This window comes from Vicugna pacos, chromosome 12, assembly GCF_048564905.1.
Source record: "Vicugna pacos chromosome 12, VicPac4, whole genome shotgun sequence".
NCBI lineage: Eukaryota > Metazoa > Chordata > Mammalia > Artiodactyla > Camelidae > Vicugna > Vicugna pacos.
This window is the reverse complement of record NC_132998.1, coordinates 19,113,225-19,139,988: the sequence shown is the minus strand read 5'-3', so window position 1 is coordinate 19,139,988 and position 26,764 is coordinate 19,113,225. Positions and strand designations below refer to the sequence as shown.

Below are 26,764 nucleotides of genomic sequence, written 5' to 3'. Positions count from 1 at the left end.
CCTGTGTGTTGCTTTAAGTCATTTCACAGAAGAGTAGACACTCATTGACATGACCAGTCAACAAGGAAGTTCCATTGACATTTTGGGAGCCCCCTGGGACATGTGACTTTCAACCATTCATATATTAGACTCTCTGAAGTTAGTTTTGCTGCAGAACTATATGCTCCTTTTTGCTAAATTAAGTTTAGTTTACAAAGATTTTATATATAGATATAGATATATAACTATATCTCTGTATATATATCTTATCCTCCCATAATTATTCCTCAGCTATTCCTAAGATTAGTATAAATGGTGTTTTTATTACTGTTTATAGACAAGGAAACAGATTCAGAGAGGTTGGCTTCATAAATGTCGTGAGTCTGAGCAGCAATAATGATTTTTATTCTAGGCCAGCTCTGTCTGGGACCACTGCTCTCCCTGTGTGTGGTATGACTGTGGCTTAGCTTTCATGTATTTTTATCAGATGCCTTAGATTTCATTTTATTTATCCAAAAATGCTTAATAATATTTTATGAATCACATGTGCCATCTTTTTTTAGGACTGCATCTTTTTCAATTTGAAATGGCATGTTTCCCCCATTTTAATGCTATTAAAATAAAGATGCCACAAAAATTAATGTCACGATGTCATTTTTATAAAATACGAAATTAAATTGATAAAACAAATCCTGTAAAAGTACTGAGAAAGCAGTTTTTTGTGTTCCTGTGTTTAGGAACCATATATAATATGTTTTTAAGTCCTTTGTCTCTTGAAAAAAAATTCTCTGCTTTGCATAAAAACTTTATATAAAGATTCAAATACCATTTTATTATTTCTGTTCTTACAATTTCCACAAACTGCTGTCAAATCTTCCTTTATTAATTTTCATAATCTTCTAAATTTGTTTCTTTAAGTTACTCAGCTTCCTCCTGAGAAGATAATTCTTATTGTATAGTTTTCTTTTCTAAGAGAATTTGATCTAATACTATCAGTTCTTCAGTGATTTTACTGAACAGTTACTGAAGTTTTTCAATAGCAGCTTGATTTATGCAGTGTCTTTTCTCCATTGTATTATTATAAACATTACTCTCTCTTCAAAGCTATCTGTACTTCATGATATCTCCCCAGTATTTCTTCAACTTAATGGTAAAAATATACGTAAAAAATTGAGTTTTGAAATTTCTTACTGAACTTTTCTATCTTTGCCTTAACTTGTGCAAGTTTTTTTTTTTCTTTTTTTAACCAGGGATAACAGGACTTAAACAGACTGAAAGTCAAGGTTGAAAAAAAGTAAACTGTCCAAACAACTGACCCTACGAGTTAGGGGAAAAGCAGAGGTAGATCAAATTCTAATGGACTCCATTCATTCAAACCCAAAGAATGGCTCCATTTTGGGTGGCAACTTAAAGTGTAGAACAGGACTTGAGGGTGAGTCCTTGTTCAATGGGCCTATCCACATGGTAAAAATTAATGAAAAACTCAACTGAGGGCTCAGTCCAAGGCATATGACCTCAAAACTATTTTCAACAATTAACAAAACAGAAATTGCTCATGTGTTTACTGTCTTGGTCTAGTTTCGTTCATTCATTCAGCATCTATTTATTGAAAACCCATTATGTGTGAGATACTATGCTAGGCATTGGAGCCTCAGTGGTAAACTACAGACATACTCTTTCTTTCTTTCTTTCTTTCTTTCTTTCTTTCTTTCTTTCTTTCTTTCTTTCTTTCTTTCTTTCTTTCTTTCTTTCTTTCTTTCTTTCTTTCTTTCTTTCTCTCTTTTCTATAGATTGTCAGCTACTTATAAATGATGTGTAGGAAAGAATTTGATGTATAGAATTTCCTTATGGGGTAAGCGTGAGTGAGAGCTCATTTAAATGAAGGTAGAAAGACTCCTGGTGGAAGTGTAATTTATTTTGAATCCTGAAGGGAAAGGATTTTTCCAGGGCAGAGTATGGAGGGATAATTAGGAATTAGCCTCAGCCCATCTTCTCATATTTCTGGATTTACAAATTTGGTCTCATTTTATAAAGATGCAAATGACCGTAAGTTTGTATGTCTGTAAACTTGGGTCAGAAATCAGCTGGAGAAATAAGAAAAGAAAAGGGACCCCATATAATCATCTAACCATTTAAAATATGAGGATTTAAGGAGCCAAAGCAAGATGAGCAAGTGAGAGCTCTCGGCTTCTGTTATAATTTGTTTCTAAATCTGATGTTCTGTGCTATGACAACACATTAAGGGGGTTTCTAATTCAGAAGTGGAGGGTGAAGGAATATTTCTTGAAACAACTAATTTCAAAATTGAGACAAGAGTAAAGATTAGGAGAGCTAATTAGGAGCAGGGGAGATGGTGCAAGCAGAGAAAATGGAGGAAGGAATGAGGATGAATCAGGAGGGGAAAAGAACTTGAGAAAAGGCCCAGAGGCTGGAGGCTGTCTTAAGCTCAGTTTCCATGGAATGGTGGAAAAGGGCAGCGGTGGTGACACTCACTGGAAAAGTACCCGAGGAAAGACAATGAGAAGCCATTGCATTGTATTCAGTGGAGAAGTGACTTAATTCAATTTCTGCATTTAAGAATGATCACTCTGGCTGCAGTTTGGGGAAACGTTTTTGAGTGGGGAATGACTGCCAAGTAGGAAGAATATTAGAAGATACTGCATTAACCTTGGTGAGAGGTAGTAATGGCTTAGACTGGTGGTTTTCAAACTTTTTCCTTAAACACTCCCAAAAGAATTTTTAAAAGTTTAATTTTCTCCCATATACTTATGAATTGACTTATAAACTCATCATAAGTTTAAGCAGTTGCAAAAAATGTAAATTTAAGCATATTGTAAATTTTGACATTTTAAAGTAAATCTGTTGTTTCACTCGTAAATATAGGCATTAGAGTCTGAAGAGTACTGAGATTCCAAGCTCAACATTATCCATTTAAAAATATCTGACATAGCTCCTCTAAAACAGGAAATTCTCCAGACACCAGCTGAGTATCCAGGAATTCAACTCAGTTCTGACACTAGCTACTCAAAGATGGCATCAGGTTCCAACCATTTAACCACTTGTTGATTCTTCTGGCGAGTGGCCCCCATTCTTGGGTTCATCCCCAAAGTCACCTCATTAACGTGACAAAAGACATCTGCATCGCTTTCAACACTTTGGCAATTCAAGGTTTAGGGGTGCTGTGAGCCAGGAACTGGATGAAAATCAAATATACGTGAAAAATATATTTTGGCCACCTGAATGACCAACTGTATATTTCTTACAAATCACAATATCATGACACTGTTTTCAAAATCAAGTGAGCATGAAGGTAAAGGTTTATTTCTATTCTCTGAATTATATTCTGTTGATCTATGTGTCTATCATTATATCGGACTACACTGCCTTGATTACTGTTGCTCTGTAGTAAATTTGAAATTTGGAACTGTGAATCCACCAACTTTCTGCTTCTTTTCCCTATTCCTTTGACTATTCTGGGTCCTTTGGATTTCTATATTAATTTCAGGATGACTTGTCAAATTCTGCACACACAAAAAAGCCAGGTGGAATTTTGAAAGGGTTGCTTTCAATCTGTAGAATACTTGGAGGAATAACATTGACATCTTAAAGATGTTCAGTCTTCTGATCCACAAATACAAGATGAGTTTCCATTATTTTCGGTCTTCTTTAGTTTTTTAAACACTGGTTTGTAATTTTCAGTGTACTTTCAATGTACAAATTTTACATTTTTGCTAATTTATTCCTGGGTATGTTATTCTTCTTGATACTATTATAACCGTAATTGTTTTAATTGATTTTCATTGGTGATTGATTTTTATATGCTAATCTTGAAACCTACAACTTTGCTGAACTCATTTATTAATTCTATAATTTTTGTTTAGTGGATTCTTCAAGATTTTCTATATGTAAGATCATGTCATTGGAAACAGAAATAGCTTTACTTCTTCCTTTACAATCTGGATTTTTCTTGGGGAGGAGGATGTAATTGCTCTGGCTAGAACCTTGAGTGAAATATTCAATAGAAGTGACTAGAGCAGACATCCTCGTCTTTTTCCTAATTTCAAACGGAAAGCATTCAGTCCTTCATCATTAATATGATGTTAGCAGCAGTAACATGTAATATTAATTATTACATAATATGGAAGCAGTGATCCGATTCTTAGCTGTCCTTTATCGATTGAAAAGTTCCTGGTTATTCCCAGTTAACTGAGTGTTGTTATTGTAAAAGATGTTGAGTTTTGTTAAATATTTTTTTCTGTATCTTTTGAATTGATCATGTGGTTTTGTTCTTTATTCTATTAACTTGTTGTAATATATATTGATTTTGAATTTTAAATGAACCTACATTTCTGGGAAAAAATCATACTTAGTGTTGATGTATAATCTTTTTATATATTGTTGGATTCGGTTTGCTAGTATTTTGTTGATAATTTTTACATCTATGGATCACACTGCTTCTTTTCTTAACTCAGTTTTTTTGTTGGTAACTGGACATTTTAGATGACGATAGTTTGGTAACTCTGGATACCAATCCCCCTGAATAAGGTGTTGTTACTGTTGTTATCTGGGTTTTATTTTTTTGACCATTTGTTTATTTTTTTCAGTGACTTGCCTGAAATATTCTGTAAAATCTATTTCTGTGCAGAATTGTTGAAAAAAAGGCCAAACTTAGAAGCTGCATCCATCGCATCTGCCCCCATCCCTAATGCCAGAATTCAGACACGTGGCCCAAACCTAACGGCAGGAGGGGCTGAGACACGCAGAGAATCAGAGTTATTTGATGAGCGCCAGTGAGCTCTGCCACAGTCCAGTCTTCTAGGTTATCCTCTTGCTCCCTTTTGCACATGCACACTGCCTTTCACTTCTTCTCTTTGGGATTCCATCCCCAAATTACCACATTCAGTTTAAAATCCAGGAAATTTCAGGTCAGGAGATGCCTCTGCTTGGTCTACTCATTTGAAAAATAAAAAGACAAGGTCTTTCTCCCCTCATCTGCATCCATATATACACCTAACATAAAGCAAGGGGGCAGGGGTGGGAAAGTGTATGCATATAAGGATGTATCACTTAGGGAGCAGAAAGCTGGATAACATACAAAGAAATGTGGCAGTCAGACAATTTGCATGGTTTCTCTGTGCTGGCAGTGGGGCACCTCCTCTGATAAGATTCATGTTCTGTTGTCCAGAAGGAGATTTATTGTCTATTTTCCTTTCTGGCCCTGGCTCAGCTCTCTCCGTCTTTCTCATTGACTACACGTTTGGAAATCATATCCTTTGGGGAAGCTACAAAGCGCTCACAGTTTATGGACAGTTTGGTTTAGGTTTTCAAATTCAGAAACTTTGCTGGTATGAGTTCTTGGAATCTTTGGAACAATTGTCCCAGCCATTATAAGAAGACCTGATGGTTCACTTCCGGTTTGACCGTGTTCTAGTAAACACACCTCAGGGTCTTTTCTAACCATGTTTCTGAAATCTGATTTATTTTTTCCCTTTATCAGGCATCCCCTTCACCTCTTCGTCAACTCTATGGCAGCTCACAGGGGTGTCGAGAACAGTTGATGGGAAGACCACACCCTTAATCCAACTTTTCTCTACTCTCTTTAGTTAACTGAGAAGTTTTCTTGGGCCTTTGTCACTTAAAACCTGTTCTGTTAATTTCTCTTATCATTTGGTATTTATGAGCATTTGTCTTTTTCAGCCCTGGAAGACCATGCACTTCTGGATTTAACGCTATTTCTTTGTATTACTCTTGTAAGTTGGCCAATTCTTTCCTAAGTGTTTTGTTTGTTTGGGTATTTTTTTTTTTTTTTTTGGTAATGCTTAGCTAAACACAACCTGAAAAAAATCAACGCTCGCTGCAAGACTTTTTATGCTAAGTCAGTAGGCATGTGATCTGGTTCCCAGGATTCTGTAAGAAACATATTTACTGAAATTTGCCTTTGCTTAACATAAAGGTCTTTCTCGCATCCATTGTTAGCTTCCCCACTGCTCACAGTCTGACCATTATATTCCTGTCTCACACTTTAGAATGAATTTTGGATTCACAGCAGCGTCCCTCTTCAAGGTACCGACTTCTGAATTAGTCAGATATGTCAGACTATGCTATAGTTATAAGCAATCCAAATATCTATTTCAGCCTAAGAGACTTATTTATTCACATCACATCTGTGGCTTTGCCACTTGGAATATATGACCTCTGAGGCCACTGTGTTAGGGGGAAAGAAACCTGGAGAATTTTAAGGGCCAGGCTTAGAAAACTGCCCTGGGCCATTTCTGTCCACATTCCATTGGCCAGAAGCAGTCATAAGGCTCTAACCTAATAAATGCAGAAGAGAAGAGCAAAAGAATAAATAGTGCTTGTCATCGCTGCCAATTATTAAAACATTTCAGTGTAAACCTACCATTTCACCAAAGCCTTCTTTCACATGCTGGCACTGTCAAGCACAGTCCTGACTTCCTAATCAATTCATTAATTAATGCTTTTATTAAAAAAATTTACTCAGCACAGAGGATATGCTTAGAATAATAGAAGCGCCTATAATGCAAAGATAAGGCACACTGGAGACAGACATAAATAACCAGAAGGTAATGTAATACGTATATTATTATACAAAATGCTAGAAGGATACAAGAGGAGACAGTGTTTAACTTTGCCTTGGGCATTTGGGGAAGTTCAGGTTTTAATTCTCAGCATTAAAGGAAGTGACACATGAATCTTGTCTTGCTGGATAGGGAAGGGATTATGGCCTTCCTTACTGAAAATAATTGTGGCATAGTCAGATTTTACAACAATAAATCAAGTTAAATTTTACTTGCTCCTGAGTGGATCAAGTTCTTGACTGTGTAGTTATAAGGTACTTATATGTACTTAATAGCAGCTCTATGCATCTAATTATAATTATCCTATAAATCTTAAATGAATTTCCCCAGTCACCTTCATTAGAGCAGGTAGAAATATGTGAGTGTTTTAAAAGGGTTAGTAGTTAGTAGAGGCCCAGTATTTATGACCAGCTTACTCAGAATTTAGTTTCTCCTAGTTTATGTGTTTTGCTCTTTCCTTTGTTAAATGTTTAATAACATATGTGGACCAATGCTAGTCCCTTTATGTAAATGGAGAGAAAAATAGAGGGGGGCTTTCTGGAATGATTGATTGATTGATTGATTGGAGGTGGGACCTTTGGGAAATGATTAGGTCAAGAGGAAGGAGCTTCACAAACACAATTAGTGCCCTTGTAGAAGAGCTCTTTTGTTGTGTAGAAGGACACAACAAAAAGACCACCGTCTGTGAACCAGGAAGCTAGCTTTACTAGACATCAACTCTACAGTGCCTTGATTTTCGACTTCTCGGTCTCCAGAATTGTGAGAAATTAATTTCTGTTGTTTATAAGCCACTTAGTTTATGGTATTCTATTAGAGCTGTCCAAATGGACTGAGACACCATTCATCTCCAAATATTTTCAAATAATTCAAAAATTCCAATATTTTCTATGCTTTGCATCATTTAAATATCCCACTGCACACAGAGAGACTTACACAGATCAGTCAATCAGAACAAAATAGGTGGAACATTTCTAACCCCATCTAACTCAAAGTCATTTCTTATAATTGGAAAGGCTAAATCAATATTGAGAAATCAGTCATTTTATTTCATCCAATTAAGACGCTAGAGAGCACTCAAATAGGCAAAGATTGGTCTGCGTTAAAAAAAAATTGGTAGATTAAATCTAATTTCTAAAAAAAGCCAAGGTACATTTCAGAGAGTATGAATGTTGTGTAAGTGAAAACTAGGGACTCTGAGGATTGTGTAACTGATTACATGAGACATGAAGTTCCTTTAGGCAAGATTTCTTTTTGTAATTGATCAAATTCAAAAATGTCAATAAAATTGTAAATATTTCATCTCTTTTTACTGGTAAGGATTTTAGATTTTTCTCTGCTTTGTATCACTTGTAACAAGCTGCTAGATTAATTTTTGGTTTGTTACCCTTTCTATCCCCAGCATTAATGTCCCCTAAAGGTTACCCACTTTCTTGTTTATTTGTTGTAAGGACTAATAAGTTAATTGTGTGAAATGCTTGAATCAGGGTGATGTATGTTAATAATGAACATTCGAAAGATTCATTTAGTGAATCAAAAAGTAATTTATCTAAATTGAATTATGTCATCAGCTGTTTATATTTGGTCCTACTAATTTACTCTGCAAGTATCTCTGTAAAGCGCTCGAGGTACTATGGGATCTAGCCATATGAACAGAGTCATATCTGACCAAAAAAGTTTCTAAGCCATGACAAAGCCAAGAGGCAGTTATTTACTTAATAGAGTTTTTGTTTTAGGTTATCATGCCTCTTATATATTTTCAGGATGTTTCAGTTTCACATTTATTGGGTCATTGCTCCTAGCTAAGTGTTAAATGTTCTCTTGAAAACCCTTGTTCAAATTTTAAGATGTCAGTTGGAAATAGTAAACATTGAAGCCACCATGATCTGTTATCACAAGACCACAGATGAGTTTCTTGTACTCACCATTATCCCCACAAAGTTCTGGAGAGTGAAACGTGAATATTATATTTTCATTAGAAGTGAGTACATGGGGAAAAGAAAGTGCCGCAAATTCTTCAGCAGGAGGAAGAAAAGTTGAAGGCCCCTGTTGGATAGAAGCTTTGCTTTTATTTATTTAGTCCATAGTAAAACGTGATGTTCATGTTGGTTCTTGGATCTGTTATAATTATCTCTGGTACTCTCCTGGGCCACATTCCGTATCTTGGGCATCACTGTGCACTCGGACAATACTATGAGAGATGAGGGCAGACGTTCAGGTTGAAGAGGTACCTACATGACTAAGAATTAAAATTAAAAAACCTAGTCTGCATGAGGCACCATGGCCATAACAGTGTCTGTAAAAGCTACAGAAGGGGTAGTAAGAGGATACTCAGAACAGACACTGACCTCTGCAGCAGCATCTCTTCTCCGCATTTCCAAGCCTTACCAGCCCATACTCTGCTCCAGCCTCCTGGACCTACTTTCCCCTCCCTGAAAGTTGTGCACTTTGCTTCTCTTCATGCACATGCTCTTGTCTGTGTTTTTTTTTGTTTGTTTTTTTAATGCTGCCATTGATCCCTGCTGCTGTATTTCTCTCCTCGCAGCCTGAACACACATTTTGATTGTTGCCATTTAGCTGTCTGTCCATCTCAGTAGATCATAAATTCCACATGGATTGAGACCAACTGTGTTGTCTTCCACCAGCAGCTGTAACCCCAGGAATCCCCAGCTACTAGTACTCTTCTGGAATGCTTAGAAAACAAGTTTCAGAGAAATAAATCTCCCACCAACTCACAGTTTTGCTTGAGTTGTGTCCTATTTAGAGATTTCTAGCACTACTATATTATTATTCATTTTAAATTCCTTTCAAAGTATTAAGATCAATATTTGTGTGAAATTGGAAAAATTTTCTGAGTAAATATATTAATTTGAATAATCATGTATAAAATGCTATATTTTATGAGTATGTAATATATAAAGCACAAAATAATACAATGATTTATATAATATTCTCTAAGATTTGATCTTGGGACATGCAAATATGTTTACATAAATTTAAATTAATCACTGAATTTTTTGCATATACATATATTACTACAATCAATTAATCAGAAAGACCTATAAACCATAAAATTATTTTGTATATAGTTTCTCAATAAAGGATGCTTATTATGATGCTAAATTTATTGAAAAATCTATAGTGGTTTTTCATTTCATATTACTCTCATGGTTTGCAAACTAAACACAAATGAACTGTAGCAACCACTGAATATTTTCTCTCTTAGACAATATATTGGAAAGGAAAGGAAATTATTTTGTATCACAAACAGAAATATATACTTTGAAGACAATGATTATGTTTTCTCACATTAAGTGTACATATTCCATTGTAATTATTCAAGGAACAAAGCAAAAAGAAATTAATATGACCAAGTTATGGAAAGAAGGAACTACACAAGGCAGAATCCCTTTATTATACAGCAAAAATGAGTACACATGTCTAAAATGCTATTATACTGGAGATTTCTTTTCCAATTTTTGGAACAAAAAAATAATGTAATATGTACATTAGTTTAATTTTCAGTCTAAGGCCAACCACAAAGTTACTTTCAACTTCCCTTTCTTGATGTAAAGTGCTTGTTGGTTACAATCAACCAGACAGATTATAGATATTAATTTCTAAACCTAATATTTTTAAGTTTTGGGCGTTATTTTTGAAGGAAATTAATAAATCAAATTTTAATCAGTATTTCAATTATTGAGTGCCTACTGTAAGGGCTACTATAGCAGGGATATGTACGGGTGAAGGAGGGTTGTGAGACACAGTCCCTGGTCTAAAGTACCTTATTATGTGGTTATGTGGATCACATACCCGCACACATGGACGCATGAATGTGTGTACTTATGCATGCATACACATACTCATACACACACTCATATACACACGTAAAAAGCTTAATATCGTTGAGTTTGATCAGATCATAAAGGGTTGGTCTGAGTTGAAAGACTAATGAAATCTGTGACATTCTGGATTTAGGGATATTTTCACGTTGGGTTGCACAGAACTAGCAAATAAGCAGCTAAAGATAGAAGTGAGTGAGTGGATACAGTTCCGCATGGAGGCACACCTGAAATTTCTGGTCAACCCATTGGGAGGAAATACTCAAGTGAGGATCCTGCTGGGCCAGAAAAGCATAAAGAAGGGTCTCACAACCTTGGATTCTCTTGACTCATCCCCACTCATATTTCTACCTGCAACCATAAGAGAAGTTCTTTACTAGGAGTCATTTACAAAACTAGTGCAAAGACACTAAGGATGGGCTTGGATCTGTTAGACGGATAAAACGAAGCTGGAGGACACGGGGCAAAGTGGTTGCACTTGGGATATTCTGAAGCTAGAGGGTAAAAGACTTGCTAATAGATTGGTTATCAAAGGAGAGAGAGAGATAATCAAAATAATCTCTAGGTTTTGTGTCTGATCAACTGATTGAATAATAGTTCTATTCTCTGAAGTGAACCCCCCAATGAGGAAGGAGAGGTTAAAATAATTTATGTAGAATTTTAATTGTATTTTGTATTTTACATTGCCAAAACAGGATAGAATCAGTTTGGTCAAAATTATTGAATTTATGAGATGAATTTATTGAATGAAGAGAATCAGACCAACTTGCATCATTCTAAAATAGTCTGAATTTTACCCATTATTTTTTTGATTGGAGGTTGTTAGTGGTGAGTTGTTTAACACAAACATTTCAGGCATTTCTTTATCTGCCACCCGTGAGGAGCAAAGAATTCAGACATACAAAAAATCTGTTGTAGTGAGTGGTATTCTGTAGATGGAAAGGTGTTTTCATTTTTTGCAATGTGGATTTATATTTGTCCACCATTGATTGCATTTGGATCATTTTTGAAATAGGATGATGAAGAAGCTTTTTTAATTTGCTCGGACCCATTTTTTGAAGTTACTTTAGCAATCATCCAGGGTGACTTTTAATTTTACCAATAAGAAAAAAATTGACCCATAAATAGAAGATGAATTGGCAAGAGTCACACAGGTATTTAATCAGACAGTCAAGACCAGATCTTGATCTTGGGGTTGCAGTGGGGGTTTACCACTGTTATTTTCTTGTTTTGTTTCTGAGTCTACCACAATACAGAAAAATCATGATAATTATTTATTAAATTGAAAATATATTGTGGTTTATAGCTATACCAAGTGTAGCAAATCAATATCAAGAGGAAGAATTATTAAATAAATAGGTGTAGATTCCAATAAAGGCTTCCACAATATAATTGGAATGTTGCCTTTATCCTGCCTTGAGTATTTCAGATAAGTTCATGTTATGTGCACAAGCATTTTATACACGTTGTCTTATTGCATCTTCACAGAAACTGTATGAGTCTGATACTGTTATTAACCCTTTTTAACAGATGCATAAACTTGGGCAGAGAGGGGAGATAAATTGGCTAAAATTACAAAGTTGTAAGAATCCAGTCCAAGACTTAAAACTCAAGTCCAACTGACATCAATTCCACACTGTTACCCACTCTGTCCTGCCACTTTACCCCAATAAAAATATCACAGTAGTGCAGCTAAATCCCTACAGAAAATAAAACATTTTATTTTTAAGACAGAAAGGCATTACATAAGAAACAAAACACTAAAGTAAAAAATAATTCTGAAAAGTGCTATTAAGAAGCATTTTAAGCTTTTTACAGCATGAATTTAAAGAATTATCATTATTACATGTTTTCAATTTAATTATCTGCTTTATTATTCATAGTACAAAAACACATGAAATATACAAGGCATAAACATAATTCATGGCTCAAAGAAGAGTTATAACCCTCTTTATGTTTTTCAGCTTTATTGAGATATAATTCACATATAACATTGTATAAGTTTAAGGTATGCAGTGTGCTGATTTGATACACTTCTATAGTGCAGAATGATTAGCACTTTAGTATTAACCAACACCTCCAATCACTATAATCCTCTTTATTAAACACAACTTCGGTAGAGTTTATCTTGGTTAAGCTTCTGATTATACTATATGTATTTTAAAACACGATGCAAACTCTCCTCTCTGGGCTGATTCTTAGAATATTTTTCAAATCAAAACTTATAAAACAGCAATTTTTCTTTGCTGCTTCTAAATGTTCATGTCAAAATTGTAGAGTTTTGTGTCAAAAGGCATTTATAATTGTATGAATAGCTTTAACAGTCTTTGTGCATGCTAGGTAGGATATTTGGTCAAGGACCTTGCTTTTAAAACACGATACAATTAAAAAATATGCCAATTGTAGAAAACAAAAACATAAATTTAATCCTTCCACATTTTCCTATTCTTCTCCATCCTCTAGAAATTGTATCTCAGCTTGTCACTTTCTGGACTAAAAACCCACAATGGTTCTGCATTGCCCATAACATAAACACCTTCCACTAGTTATCAACTGTTGGATATTCACTATGTGTCAAGCCCTTTGCATCCACTGCATCTAATCCTCCCAACCACCTTGCTATGGGTAGAAAAACTAAGGCGAGGGAGCTAACATGAAAACCCAGGTCTATCCAGTTTCAACGTGTTGAATTACTTCCAGTAGAAAATGATGGCTCCCAGGAATTGTGTGTTCCATTTAGGGTGAATAGGAGCACTTTATTGGATTATAGGGAGAATAAAGTGAATAACCTATTTAAAGAGCTTAGCACAGAGCCTAGTATATATAATCAAATAACTTAATGTTGGCTATCATTATTTTTATTATGAAATACTTCAGATATACAAAAGCTATAAAGGTAATATAATAAATATAATAGTATTCACAGTGAAACTGAAAAGACAAAGCAGTATAAATACAGTTGAAACACACATGTACTCATTCCTAATTACATTCACCTCAATCCTCTGCAGATGTAGCTATTTTTACTTCAATGTTTATCCTTTTAATGAATGCTTGTATTTATTTACTACAGGTATATATGTTAACAAACAACATATGGAAACATTTTCAAATTTTTCAATGAATAAGACCAACTACATTCGTTCTGTAATCCTGCTTTTCAAAGTATGTATTATGTTTGCCAATGTCATCAGAACTATTATATAAAGTTCTGGCTCCTTTAATTTCACTACTATACAATATTCTATTTTATGAATGCAACTAATTTATCTGTTCTCTTATTGATGTATATTTAGATTTGTTTTCAAAATTTTACTCTTTCATAAATTGCTATAGCAATAATAAAATGATGGAAATAATATAAAACACTTTCCTGGTGCTTATTATGTTTTAGGCATGGTTCTAAGTGATTTACGTATATTGAATCATTTAGTTCCACAGCAGTTTATAAGCACTATTATTGTATACTGTGTACGTATGAGGAAAATGAGTCAACATCACACAGCTAGTGCATGACGTTACTAGAAATCAAATGAGACAATCGGGCTCAAGAGTCTGTTCTCAGACTCACAGACATAGAAAACAAGCTTATGGTTACCAAAGGGGGAAAACAGGAGGGCTAAATCAGCAGTTTGGAATTAGCAGATACAAATTACTATACATAAAGTAGATAAACAACAAGGTCCTACTATATAGCACAGGGAACTATATTCAACGTCTTATAATAAACTAAAATGGAAAGGATCTAAAAAAAAAAAAAATATATATATATATATATATATATATATATATATATATACTTTTTCAGATATATATGTATATATATGTATAATTGAGTCACTTTGCTGTACACCAGAAACTAGCAGAACATTGGAAATCAACTGCACTTCAAAAAAAAATTTGTTATCTTAACCACACCTATTTGGGTACACAGGTAAGAGATCCTTTAAGACTTGTTCTCAGTCCTGGCTGCACGTTAGAATCAGTCTAGTCACTTAGAATTAGGGTTAGTCTAGGGACTTAAAAATGACTTGTGTCCAATCCTTTCTACAGATCAGATGACAAAATCTCTTAGGATGAGGTCTGTACAGAAATATTTTTAAATCTTAATTTTAATTAAATTTTTAGTTTGAGATAATTATAAATTTGCATGCAGTTGTAAAAGATTATACAGAGCAATCCCATGGACCATTTACCCAGTCTCTCTTAGTGATAAAATCTTGCAAAACTATAGTACAATAGCACAAGCAGATTGACATGAATACAGTCAAAACACAAAACATCCCCATCACCACAAGAATGCCTCCTACTGCCCTTTTATAGCCACACCAATTTCCTTCCCACTGACTCCCTTCTTAAACCCTGGCAACTTCATTCTCCATCTCTATAATTTTGCCATTTCAAGAATACCATGCAAATGAATTATACAATATATAACCATTTCAAATTGAGTTTCTTCACTTAGCATAATTGAAAATTCATCCAGGGTGTTGCATGTATCAAATTAGCTCTTCTTCAGAGTCTTTCAGTAAAGTTTGTTGTGTTCTCCAGAAAGGTTTCACACTACTTTGGTAAAATATTTTCTAACAGTTTTGTGGTTAATGTAAATATTATTTTTATTACATTTTAACTATTTGCTGCTTGTCTATAGGACTGCAACTAATTTGTATAGTTGATGTTACAGAAAAAATCCTGTATTATTCTTACTTATATATATATTTTTTTGTTTTAGATTTTTTATGTAGACAATCATACTCTTTGAATAATGACATTCCTCTTTCCTCCTTTCTAGTCCTTCTATCTTTTATTTATTTTTCTGACCTAGTGGCTCCACACTCAAATAGAAAGTTGCTTAGAAAGAGCAGATGCAGAGATCTTGACTTATTCTTGACTTTAAAAAAAATTTAACTCACCACCTTCTTCCTTTGATCACACTTGTAGGTAAAAGTCAATGTCTATCTCAAGGTAAAATTAATTTTTTTTTAACTCTAAGAATAATTTTTTAGCACCAATCTTTTATTTTTTAATTTTCAGTATAAACATTATTTCTAAGATCTTAGGAAACATGAAATAGCCATAGGAAAAATATTGCTGACATTATTTAGTGAAAAACAGAACTTATTGTTTAAGGTTTTCTAAATCTGTGATGCATACTACAAGTTTATTAGGAAATTAATATCATTATGCATTCTTTTTTCTAGCTTTGTTTTCTAGATATAGCATGTGAGAGAAAAACAAAACAATCTAAATGTTTAAGTACTTGTTCAGTCTCCAGTGACCAAGCTAAAAGAAGCAATTTTTTCTAATAATATGTTCATTAAAATCAAAGTAGTAAGTATGCTTGGAAGAAAAAAAAACCCAACACTTTTTTAGAGTAAACTGGATATAAACTGACATTTAAACTTTATAGAATCTCATGGAAAAATTGACTTGCATTGAATGATATTCACATTCTAGAACACATAGTATCTTCTTTACTAGAAATTTGCCTAATCCATCAATATGGCTGCCTTTATTCTCAACTATTTTTTATGATACCAGAGCCAACAAAAAGTACAGCATAGTGCCCCAGTAACGGAAAAATAATTAAATTATCACAGAAATTAAAAAAAAAAAAACTTCATAGCTGTGTAAGTATTTTAACATGGCTATTTCTATAAAAAAACATTTCCTATTAAATATATGAACTGAACATATTTTAGTTAGTAGCTTTTATTTTCCCACCTGCTGCAACCAGAGAATTCTCTGCTTCCTCTAAACAGAAGCATAATTGTATATTTTCCTACGTAGGAAATACATTATTTTCCTCTTTTAACAAAACTTTAATAGAAGAGCTTTGTGATGGTGTTTTTTCAGGAGTGCAGTATGTTTATAAAGGAACTGATAAATCCAGTATGTTTGCATCTGTGCATTATTTTCCTCTAAAATTTAGCCTAGATAATTTTGAAATTTTGATCTATGTATAATGTTTCAAAACCTAAACAATTCAACTGTATCCCCATTTCTATTGAAATTTAATCACCTGGCTTTGAGTTGCTCTAAGAACTGAATTTTACCAAAATAATTGTGAATGTGAACTTTCTTGTTTTGTGAACTTCTTATCAGAACAACTTGGCTGATTTCCCTTTCAGCAGCCCTCATCATCTGCCAGTGCACCTTCATAGCTAGCCCAACATTTACGTTTAATTCTCCTGCTTTGGACTCAGGGAATGCCGAGGATATTTGGTCAGTATTTTCCACGCGAAAATTTAAAATTTATACCTTGAGTTTCCTTGCAATTGCTACTGTGTAGTTAGTAACTATTCTAAGTTAAGCTTCAAAATAGTACATTCAGTTAAATAGGCTCTTGAATGATTAGCAAATACAGCCATACTACCTTGTAATAATTCTTTAAAATGTTATTAATTTTAATAGAACATTGGTTTTTCACTCCGAAATTCCTTTTTGTGAAAGAATGAAAGTGAGAAACCTAAACATATTTTTAAAAATGTTTCCTTTCCAAGGAAGAGAGCATCTTAATCTTTAAGAGGCTGACTTGCTTAATGTACTTTCTGTTAATGAGATTTGTTCACACTGCTTAGCTTCCCATGAGATTTCTTGGATTAATTTTATTTTGTACTCCATCTAAAATTAATAGTATTATGAAAATACAATCAGTGTGACTGGGAAGTCTGAAGGTTGGTGAGGTCAGAACTCCCAGCCTTGGTTTATTCAGAGATTGATTAATAATTAAACTGTGTTGGCTCATGTGCGGGAATTAAATCAACGTAATGGTTTTTCAAGTTGAAATTTTGAAGCACTGTGATGACCTTAACTACATATATTAAATCATTTATCAAATATTATACACAGCACATTTTGCCCTTTTCTTATAGAATATTCATCAACATCTTTGAAGAGTAATTACCTAATTAGTATTTTATTTCCTATTTCTCTTAAAGACTTTCCTATATTCTTCCCACAATAGAAAAAAAAAAGTCCATTTCTCTGGTATATATTCTCCAGAATCCCTTAGTTTATTAAAATACTCTGAGAAAACAACAAAGATCCTACTGCTCAAAGAAATACCAGGTATGAGATTCTCAAGAAGAGAAATAAATTAAAGCATTTTATGCTGCCCCCAGAGTGGTCCTCTTCTCCTATCTCCTTTTTCTATATGTTATGTAAAATGAATCAAAATGTGGAGATTAGGAACAAGAGGAAAAAAATCAGGAAAGAAGTGAGAAGCTTAGAATTGAATAACGACTAGTGTTAACCACCCCAAAATAACAAGACATATGTTCCAGGAAGCAAGAAGGGATATGGAGAAATTAGCTGAAGTCTGGAATAGGAAAAATCCTCTCAGTCTTCTTCTTGATTTCCCACATGGAGGAGGAAAATACAATCTCCTGTAACAGGAGAGGGTAAAAGGGTCATAGAGATACACACATTTTTAGTTACAATTAATTCTGCATATATTGTGACTTTTAACTTGAGTTGTTTTCTTCCTCTTTTGTTTATCTTTTGAGCATTTACAATTTTGTAACAAGAAAAAGAAAAAATTAGCCAACTCTGTAGAAGCAAGAAATTCTTAGCAGTAATTACCTAAAAATAAATAGCATTGTCATCAAATAAGCTGAATACAACTTGTAAAATGTAATCATACATGTGCTCTGGAGAGTTTACTGATCATTGTTGTAAGGGACAAAAGATAGTGTAATACAGAGTGTTCTGCTTAGGAGAAAATTTACTTGGTGTAATAAATATTCGTAAAGAGAGTAAATATTATGCGAGAGAGATAAGACAGAATAGCAACAAAGAAAAGGCAAATTGTTTAGCTGATACATACTAAGAGTATATTCATTACTTCAACAACTATTTGTTGAACATCAAAAAAATCCAGAATCAATTAGGTTTTACAGATTGAAAGATCATTGTGAGTTACGAGATTTAGAAGTCTTTTAGGCGAAGGACTCTCTTTTGCTGATTTCTTATGGGTAGGTTAGTTTAAAGAGGAAATGGGAAAGCATTCTTTTGAGTATGGAAACACATTCACTGAGTAGAGCAAATTCATCAAGTTCTCAGGGTTTAGTAGCAGTAAATTACTTTAGCCAGAATTCAGGGTGCAAATAGATTTGTGTTAAAATAATGAAGAAAGGAAAGTTCTAGAAAGGACAGATTTTAATCACTAGCCAGGATATTTGCAATTGGTGTTATGAGCAAAAAAAAGAATCTCCTCTTAAGCAAGTAAATGACATCATGGGAGACTGTGAATCACTTAGGAAAGAGAGTCCAACTACAGCTGACTAAGGAAGAAAGGGGTTTGGCACTTATCACTGAAAAATTCAGAGGTAAACAGGGCTAGGAATATCATGGGAGTGATTTAATAAGGAATTGGTTTTTATCTTCCTCTTGACACTGTTTTCTTTCTCAGGTTTCTTATGATACTTTCCTTCAGTTCTAGGCTTCACATCCTCCCAGAATTAAGTCCAGCAGAAAAGGAAGAGAAATTTTCAACTCCTGCATAAAGTTACTGTATTTTATGCTTGAAATTTCTTAAGTCACAAACTCATCTCTGAGCTAATCATTGTGGCTAAAAGGACAGGATTATTACAGATTTACCACAAGTCTATCCTTGAACCATACCTCCTATGAATAAAATAATTCAATAACTCAAAATTATGAGGAGCTCTGGGCATAAAAGCTTATGTACCATCCCCCACCTTTACATGAATAAGAATCAAGGAAGGATTGTTTTCCAGAGGAAATTTCTTATATGAGAGAGAGAGGGAGAGAGAAAGCAAATGCAATGTGAATTTTGGTGCCAAAATACAACCACAGCATGCCGTATAGTAGCGGTATGTAGAATGGATTGGAAGAAAGCAAGCCAGGAGACAGGAAGACCAAATACCATTGCTGTAAGTTGTGTGAATCTGAACTGTATAAATTAGAATGGAAAGGGTAATGTCACTATGCAAAATTTTTCAAGGATGACTTTGTGTAACTTGTTAATTGATTAGCTATTGATGGTAATGATGGTGTTGATCATGACGACGACAGTGTTGATGATGACGGTTAGCTTGTTGGTCCATTAGCTAATCCAATAGTAGCTATTATCATAGTTATGCAGGATTTAGAGTTATACTGTGGTCCTTAGGTTCCCAAACTTTTTCACACTGTTGCATTCTTAACATTTCTGTCATTTTTTTTTTGCATGGCACCCCTACACGAAAACAAATGCCTAAGAGATCTGTTTAATAAATATTTAGGTCTGAGAAATAACGTGGTTGGGTTTCACTACAAAAATTTAAAACACCCCAGGGCTTTAGTGAACTGTTCCTATAGCTATTGACTTAACAAAAGTGTTTCATTCCTTCTTAAGAGTAATCAGGAGATCGAAATTAGATAGCAAAAGAGTTTCACAGTTACCAGATCAGTAACATTTTGTTTTAAAATACTATCACATTCACTCATGCAGATCTTAAGTAGGCAATTGGTGCAACCATTTTGTCCAGTTTTTTTCCTAGTTTAAGCTCTGGTCAATGGAGTCTGATTATAAAGTAAAAATTGATAAAACTAATTTTACAAATCAGGCATTTGTAGTGGGGGAAGAAATTGACCTGCTTTCTATATATTTAGTCTAGACTATTTTGCCCCAAGTGTGTGATTTGTTTCTGGATATGTGAAACGATTTTGTGTCATATATAACTTACTTCAAATTATCAGAGAACTTTTTTTGGAGGTGGGGCAGAATAGAGACACAAAGGATAGGAAGATGAGGCCTCATTACAATGGGCACCAGGCGATGAGATAAAGGGCAGAGGGACAGAAAGATACATGGAGGTAGAACAAGAGTAAGTTGTGATAGGCTTGGATCACTTCTCAGTTTTCCAAGAGTAAACCTTGATTATGATTGGATAAGGCAAGAAAAGAGCCAAGTAAGTATCAAAAAATGGGCAACAAGTTGAACTAACAAGCATTTTTAAATCCTTTAAACTCTCTTAGATTAATTTTGATTATTTTAACACATGAGTTACATAAGGCTCATCAGTGTATTTGGGACTTTTCTTAATTTGATTCGAAGACTGTTACATAAAAGAAGAAACATCAATAGCAACAATAAAAGTGGACAATCCTAAATCTCTGAAGAGTCAAAATAAATGTGTTCCAGATGATTTTTGGTTTCCCATTTACTCTCCTAGAGTAATAGACTGGCTGGAATGTGCAACACAGAAAACTGAGTGATATGAACACTATTCCAGACCTTCTCTCCTCTAGGACCATAGGAACTAACTCCATCAGAGGACACAGTCCCATCTGGACCTCTTTCTCCTCTTGCTCACTCCTTAGGATCAGTGCCACATTTAGTGGTATGTTAGAGCTTAAAATAGTATTCCATCTTCAATGAGCCCATGTGGTATGAACACCCTGCTAAAGCTCATATAACATTCAACACACATGCACACATAATCTCCCTTTAAAATGCTTTAAATTTAACATACTCCATACTTAGTATAAGTTAAATAGTTTATAGTAAAATGAAGTCATTTTGGAACTATGTCTTCATTTCTTACTTGCTTTTAACTTGTGAAGCACTGATTCTTCATTTTGGGTTCTTTATGGTTTTATTATTTGAACTTTACATTTGACTAATTGTAGCAAATCAATGCATAAATTGATATATTTGAGATATGCCCGAGGATCATCCTTCGTTCATTTTTCTGCAAGTTTTATTCATCCTTTACTGCATGTGTTGCACTGTGTCAGGGAAACAGACACTGGTACTGTGAACACTGTAATAATGCAGTGGCTTTCAGTTCAGGCTCTATGATACCACCACCTGGGGAGCTTTTAGTCAAGCCTCACTTCAGAGAGAATAGCTGGGGTTTTGAACCAGGGCATGAGTATGTTTTAAAGGATTTCCAAGCGATTCTACTTTGCACTTAAGACAGAGAGTGACTGATCTAATGAGAAGGCTGATGTTGTAAGTTAAACGTATTCTTTAGGATTACTGGCTATGTCAGTGGCTATTAGTGGGTGGGTCTTGAGAAAATGACAATGGCATAGTTATGGTTTCTTTTCTTTTTCAGTCTGAAGCCTTGACAAATAAAAGTGTTACTGAAATCATAGAACTATGAGTGAAAAAATTCAAATATATTTCCCCAAACTTAGAGCACAGGCAGTATGGTGTTCCAAAGTGAGTAAGAGAACTCTAGTGATTACAGAATGGATATCCTTTTCTCCCTTTGCAGCTGCCTGCTAGCCTAATTCACATTGTTTATTCACAGGATGAAAGAGATGTTTTTAAGCATTCTACACAGATGGAAGTGATTGATATAAAAAAGACACTCTGGCTTAAAGAACGTTGCTAGGAAACACAGTTTGAAGATGAAATCTCCTACAGAGCTGTCTACCATCCCATAACAAAAAAGTATAGTGGTAGGACGTCCTGATTTAAAAAGTAGAAAAATAATCTGTTGAAGTGTAACCAGAGGGAATTGGTTATAGTTCCACTTAAATAGCTTCATTTTGGAAATAGTTTTGGTTTATTTATGCTACACTGAAACTTCCAGGTATTCTTTTTTTTGTGTGTAAGGATAAAATCATAAGTGTATAATAATGTTTTGTCAAAATAATCACTTTAAAAAGAAATACACTTAAATGAAAAATAAACTTGTCTTAATTTTTGCTTTAATCATAATTTTCTATCAAAATGGTATATCCTTCATCACAGGAAAATGTGGACATATGGAAAATACAAAGAAGAGAAAGATCATCCATAATGCTACCACACAGAAATAACCATATTTTGGTGTTATTTCTTCATATTTTAATTCTTCTAAATACTCAGTACATGTTTGGTAGGGTTTTTTAATTTGTTTTTTTTTTCTCTCTTAAAGTATGCTTCTTGCCTTTTAGCAGGTAAATTAATTTAATCCATTTATATTTATTGTAATTTCTTATGTACCTTGATGTATTTCTAAATTCTTATTTTGTTTTATTTTTCACTGCCCTTATTGTTTCTTTTCTCTTTTTTCTCCTTTCCTGCCTTCTATTTGATTGAGAGTCTTTTTATATCTTGTATGTTTGAGTTCATACTCTATAATATTTAGTCCTGCCTTTTCACATAATATTATAGTATAAGCTTTTTCTGAGTCTGATTCTGATTATTATGAAGCACTTGCAAGCGTAACTTTAAGACCTTCCTAATATTTCATCATATTACTGTAATATATTGTAAATAACTCAAGTTGCTTAATTGGAATAGATTTCTCTATGGAAAATAACTGTATAAAAATATCTGAACTATTTTAAAACTTAATGCGTACTACAAAATTATTTTGTCAAAAGAGTTTCTTAATTACTTCTTATTGTAGCAATATAGGAAAATTCAATCATTGCACCTATACCAATTTTGAGTACTATTGTGTTTAATGCTTGCAAATTTAATCAAATATAATATACATAGAATTTTTAAGATTCTACATTTTGATTAATATATTAGTCATTCATATTTAGTCTTTCAAATACATTTCTAAACATGCCCTTCATCCATTTACCTATTGTGAGTTTAATATTTTTTATATCTGTTGCTGTGAGCTCCTCATAACTGTAATTTTTTGAAGCTTTTCCCCATTTTATATTTTGACTTTTAAATTTGTTCATACCTTTTAATATATGCAATTTAAAAATTCTTTGTGTTTTCTTCTATTCAGGGACTGGTATATTTATTTTTTTCTATTAGTTTTTTAAAGTGGGTTTGATTTTTATATTTCTACATTTAATTCATCTGAGTTTATGTTGATGTATATAACAAAATTAGAACATTTGCTGATTTTTTTCAACTAGCTATCTGATTACCTTAGTGTCTTTTATTAAATCATATTTCATGCATTTATCTGTTAGCACTTTTACAAATAGAGAATATAAGCAGTATAAGAGGTAAACCTGGGTTCAAATCTCAGTTCCACTACTTACTGAAACCACCATGTTTGGCAATTTGCTTAATCTGTGTCTCACTTGTGTCATGTCTAAAATGAACACAAAGAAAGAGTCTATATCACAGGGTTATCGTGAGGGGTGAGTGACATATCTAAACTGCTTGATACATAGTAAATGCTCAGAAAACACTGCCTCTTATTGAATCTGTTTATACTAGAAGAGCATCACACTTTTACTAATGGAGCTTTATTATGATTTTCTGTCTGCTGAATTTTGTCTCATTTTATTAGCCTTGGGAAACAATTTGGCACAGTATTTAAGCACATGGACTCCAGAGCTGGACTGACTAGGTGTGAATCTCAGTGCCCAAACTAATTAACTGTGTGACCTTAGGTAAATTACTTCACTACTTTGTGTTTTAATTCCTCTATCTGTAAAATTGAGATATTTATAGGATTTACCTCGAAGATTTACTGTGAAGATTAAATGAGGATTGAATATATTTAAAGTGGTTAGTGGTAACTGTGAAGAGGGCATTAGTTATTATTTGTTTCCAAATGTTCTTAATATCCTTTCGTCCATTTTTTTAATCCTCTAATGAAATTGAGACATTCTGTCAAGCTCAGATAGCTTGTTTTTAATTGAAAGTACACTATTTTGGAAACATTCAATAATGCTGAGTCTTCTTAGAGTAAATGATTTATTTCTCTAATTTTCAGTGATTCTTTTGGATCTATCAATAGATATTTATAGCCTTTTATTTTTCATACTAGTAAGAGCATGACTAAGTAATTAACTATGTATTTGTTAATATTGTAAATAGTGACTTTATTTTTCTTATTTGTATGTAGTTATTGCTGGTACACAAGAAAACCATTGTTTAGTTTATATATCTCTTCTACTTAACCACTTTGGTGAACTCTCTTAATTCTACTATTTCGTTTAAATCCATTTTCTTTGCTACTCTGGTATATAATCATACTGTTTGCAAATAATAGTTTTGCTTTCTCTTTTATAATCATTGAAATCTGATTTTTACTTCATTTTAAACTGTACCTGCCTAAGCTTCCAGAGTAGAGTTAAATTCATTGAACAAGTGTTCAATGAATGTTTTCCATGTTTCAGATACTGTGGAAAGCACTTGGGATAAACCAATGGACAGTACAGCCAGCCATGATCCTTATCCTCATGGCATTTTAAATCCAATTCTGTGGTCTCAACATGGTATCAGTCTATCAAATATTGTGTGTGAGTTTACATTATTTAGGGATGATGTTACGTAGATTCCACAAGATAATCAAAAGAGCTTATGACCATAAGAGTTTATGAACCATTAATCCTAATGTATAGCAGTAAGTTGTAGCCTTATTTATATACTGATTAAATTTACTGTGTGATAATTTAGATGTTCTTGTTCTCTATTACACACTTTTTATATGTGAAAGCAACTGTGATAGTACTGTTGGTTTCCCTATATGTATACACATTAAAAATCATCCACATTCGCAAAAATCAGTAATTAATTTCCTATAGAAATACGGTAAAATAACCTGCACAGGACTCTAAAAAGAACTCTACAGAGACATTAGTTTAAGTGTAAAAAATAGTATTTTGAGTATTAAAAGACAATATTGAAAACATAATTCAGGTCTATGGTTACTTATTGATGACTTAAGATTTCTAAGAAACGTAAGGATAAATTGGGGTATGGTTTGCAATCATAACTTGAGGTTCTAGACCCTAGGATTTTTTTTTTATAGACCCTAGGATTTTAAAGAAACACATTTAATGAAGTAAAATGCAAACAAATAGATGTGTGTGTGTTTTCTTTTTCACACTTCTACTACTGAAACAGAAACAGAGAAAAGAAAGTATTTTCTCAAATAAAATTGCCTGATTCATAGGGACGGCAGCAGGACTTCCTCCAAGTTTGGCGGAGAAACCACAGAAGCACTTTATCAGTTTAATAAACAGTTAAGAGGCTAACAAGCTGAGGGGCCCGCCACAGACAAGGTTGAATCCTGTGAGAGATGCATCCGAGGGAAGAGATTAGCTTCCTTGACTTAGCAACTGGGGAAAACCTTCATGGGAGGGGAATGCATGTAGATAAAGAACCAGCCTCACTGCTCTGACTGCCTCTCAGTTCTCCCACGATTTCATGCACAAATCATGCCACTAGGGCTGAGACTTGGGCCAGTAGACATTCACTTCATGGAGCCAGTCACTTAAAATTTCTTTAAAGTATTTTGACTGGAGCTATAAAAATTTAAAGCTTTTAAAAATTCCTTCTCGGGTTATTCTCGATAAGACTTCAACCCTTTCTTAGGAAATCTACTGCCTATTTATCCATTTAATGTAGAAGAGAGGGTCATTAAAAGTTTGATAGCTGAGTCTATAATTAGAATCACTGCCCCTCATTAACTGAATTTTAGACCATACTGTGAAGTGGAAAAGACAAAAACTGTGGATGTTATGGCTGTTTTAAAACAAAACACGGTTACCAAGACAGTTTAACATGGTGGTACAGTTGGAAAGTGATTGGAGAAGGGAAAGGGCAATTGGTACGTCATCACTTTTCAGTCTCTTCAGTTTATGTCTCCAGGGGTTGCATGCGTATTAGCTAATTACGCTTCCTTAGGTCAATAGAATGATGCCTCAAGGCATTTGTTAATTTATATATTCAGAGATTTAAAAAAACTGTTTCTTAAACATTTCCTGTGTAATTCTGCATTATGGTAGCTTCTGGGGCTTTCTATTTTGAAGCTTATAGACCAGTTGGTTGGGGTGGGGTGGGGGGGATCAGGCATGAATAACTGTTTATAATACTCGCTATGAAGGAAAGTCGCAGGGCGCTGTGAAGGTACAACAGAAAAACCTGACTGCAGTTGAGAATCCAGAGACGGGCCCTCTATGGAAAGTACATTTAAGCTGCAACCTGAGAAGTGAGAAAGAACTAGATAAAAAGTACATGATGGGCTGGCAGAAACTTGATCAGGCAGAACCTTGTGGCCTATTTTGATAAATTTTTTTTTTTAAATTTCATGGGCAGTCATTGAAGGAGGAGGACCACGATCATATTTCCAATATTAAAAAACACATTAGTGCTGCTTCTTTTAGTTATCAGTTTTCTTCTGTGACATCTAAACCTTCTGTGGCACAAAACACACACACGCACACGCAACACACACGCACACACACAAGTGAATGCATATATGTTCATTAGTCACACTCTCTGTGTAAAGTATTTAAACCCCAATAAGAATATGAATATATGTATAAAGTACGTTCCTTTCCCTAACTTCTAGTCTATTGAGGATCGATGAAAAATGGGCTGGGTGCCTTGTGTACATTTTTCAAATAATTCTCACAATTACATTATTGTTAGTATTCCTATTTGACAAATGCTGGAATAATTTGCCCCAAATG

At 33.9% G+C, this 26,764-nt stretch overlaps 1 protein-coding gene across 5 annotated transcripts in view; it reads left to right on the top strand.

The window, feature by feature from the left end:
* CNTN1 (contactin 1) overlaps positions 1-26,764 on the top strand; it is a 284,008-nt gene that overhangs the window by 116,648 nt on the left and 140,596 nt on the right. The window contains exon 3 of one of the 5 annotated variants that reach the window (XM_072972986.1): positions 13,491-13,582. The exons of the other annotated variants lie outside the window; for them this stretch is intronic. The gene's annotated coding sequence lies outside the window, so the exon portion shown is untranslated. The remainder of the gene's footprint in view (positions 1-13,490; positions 13,583-26,764) is intronic. 5 annotated transcript variants of the gene reach the window in all.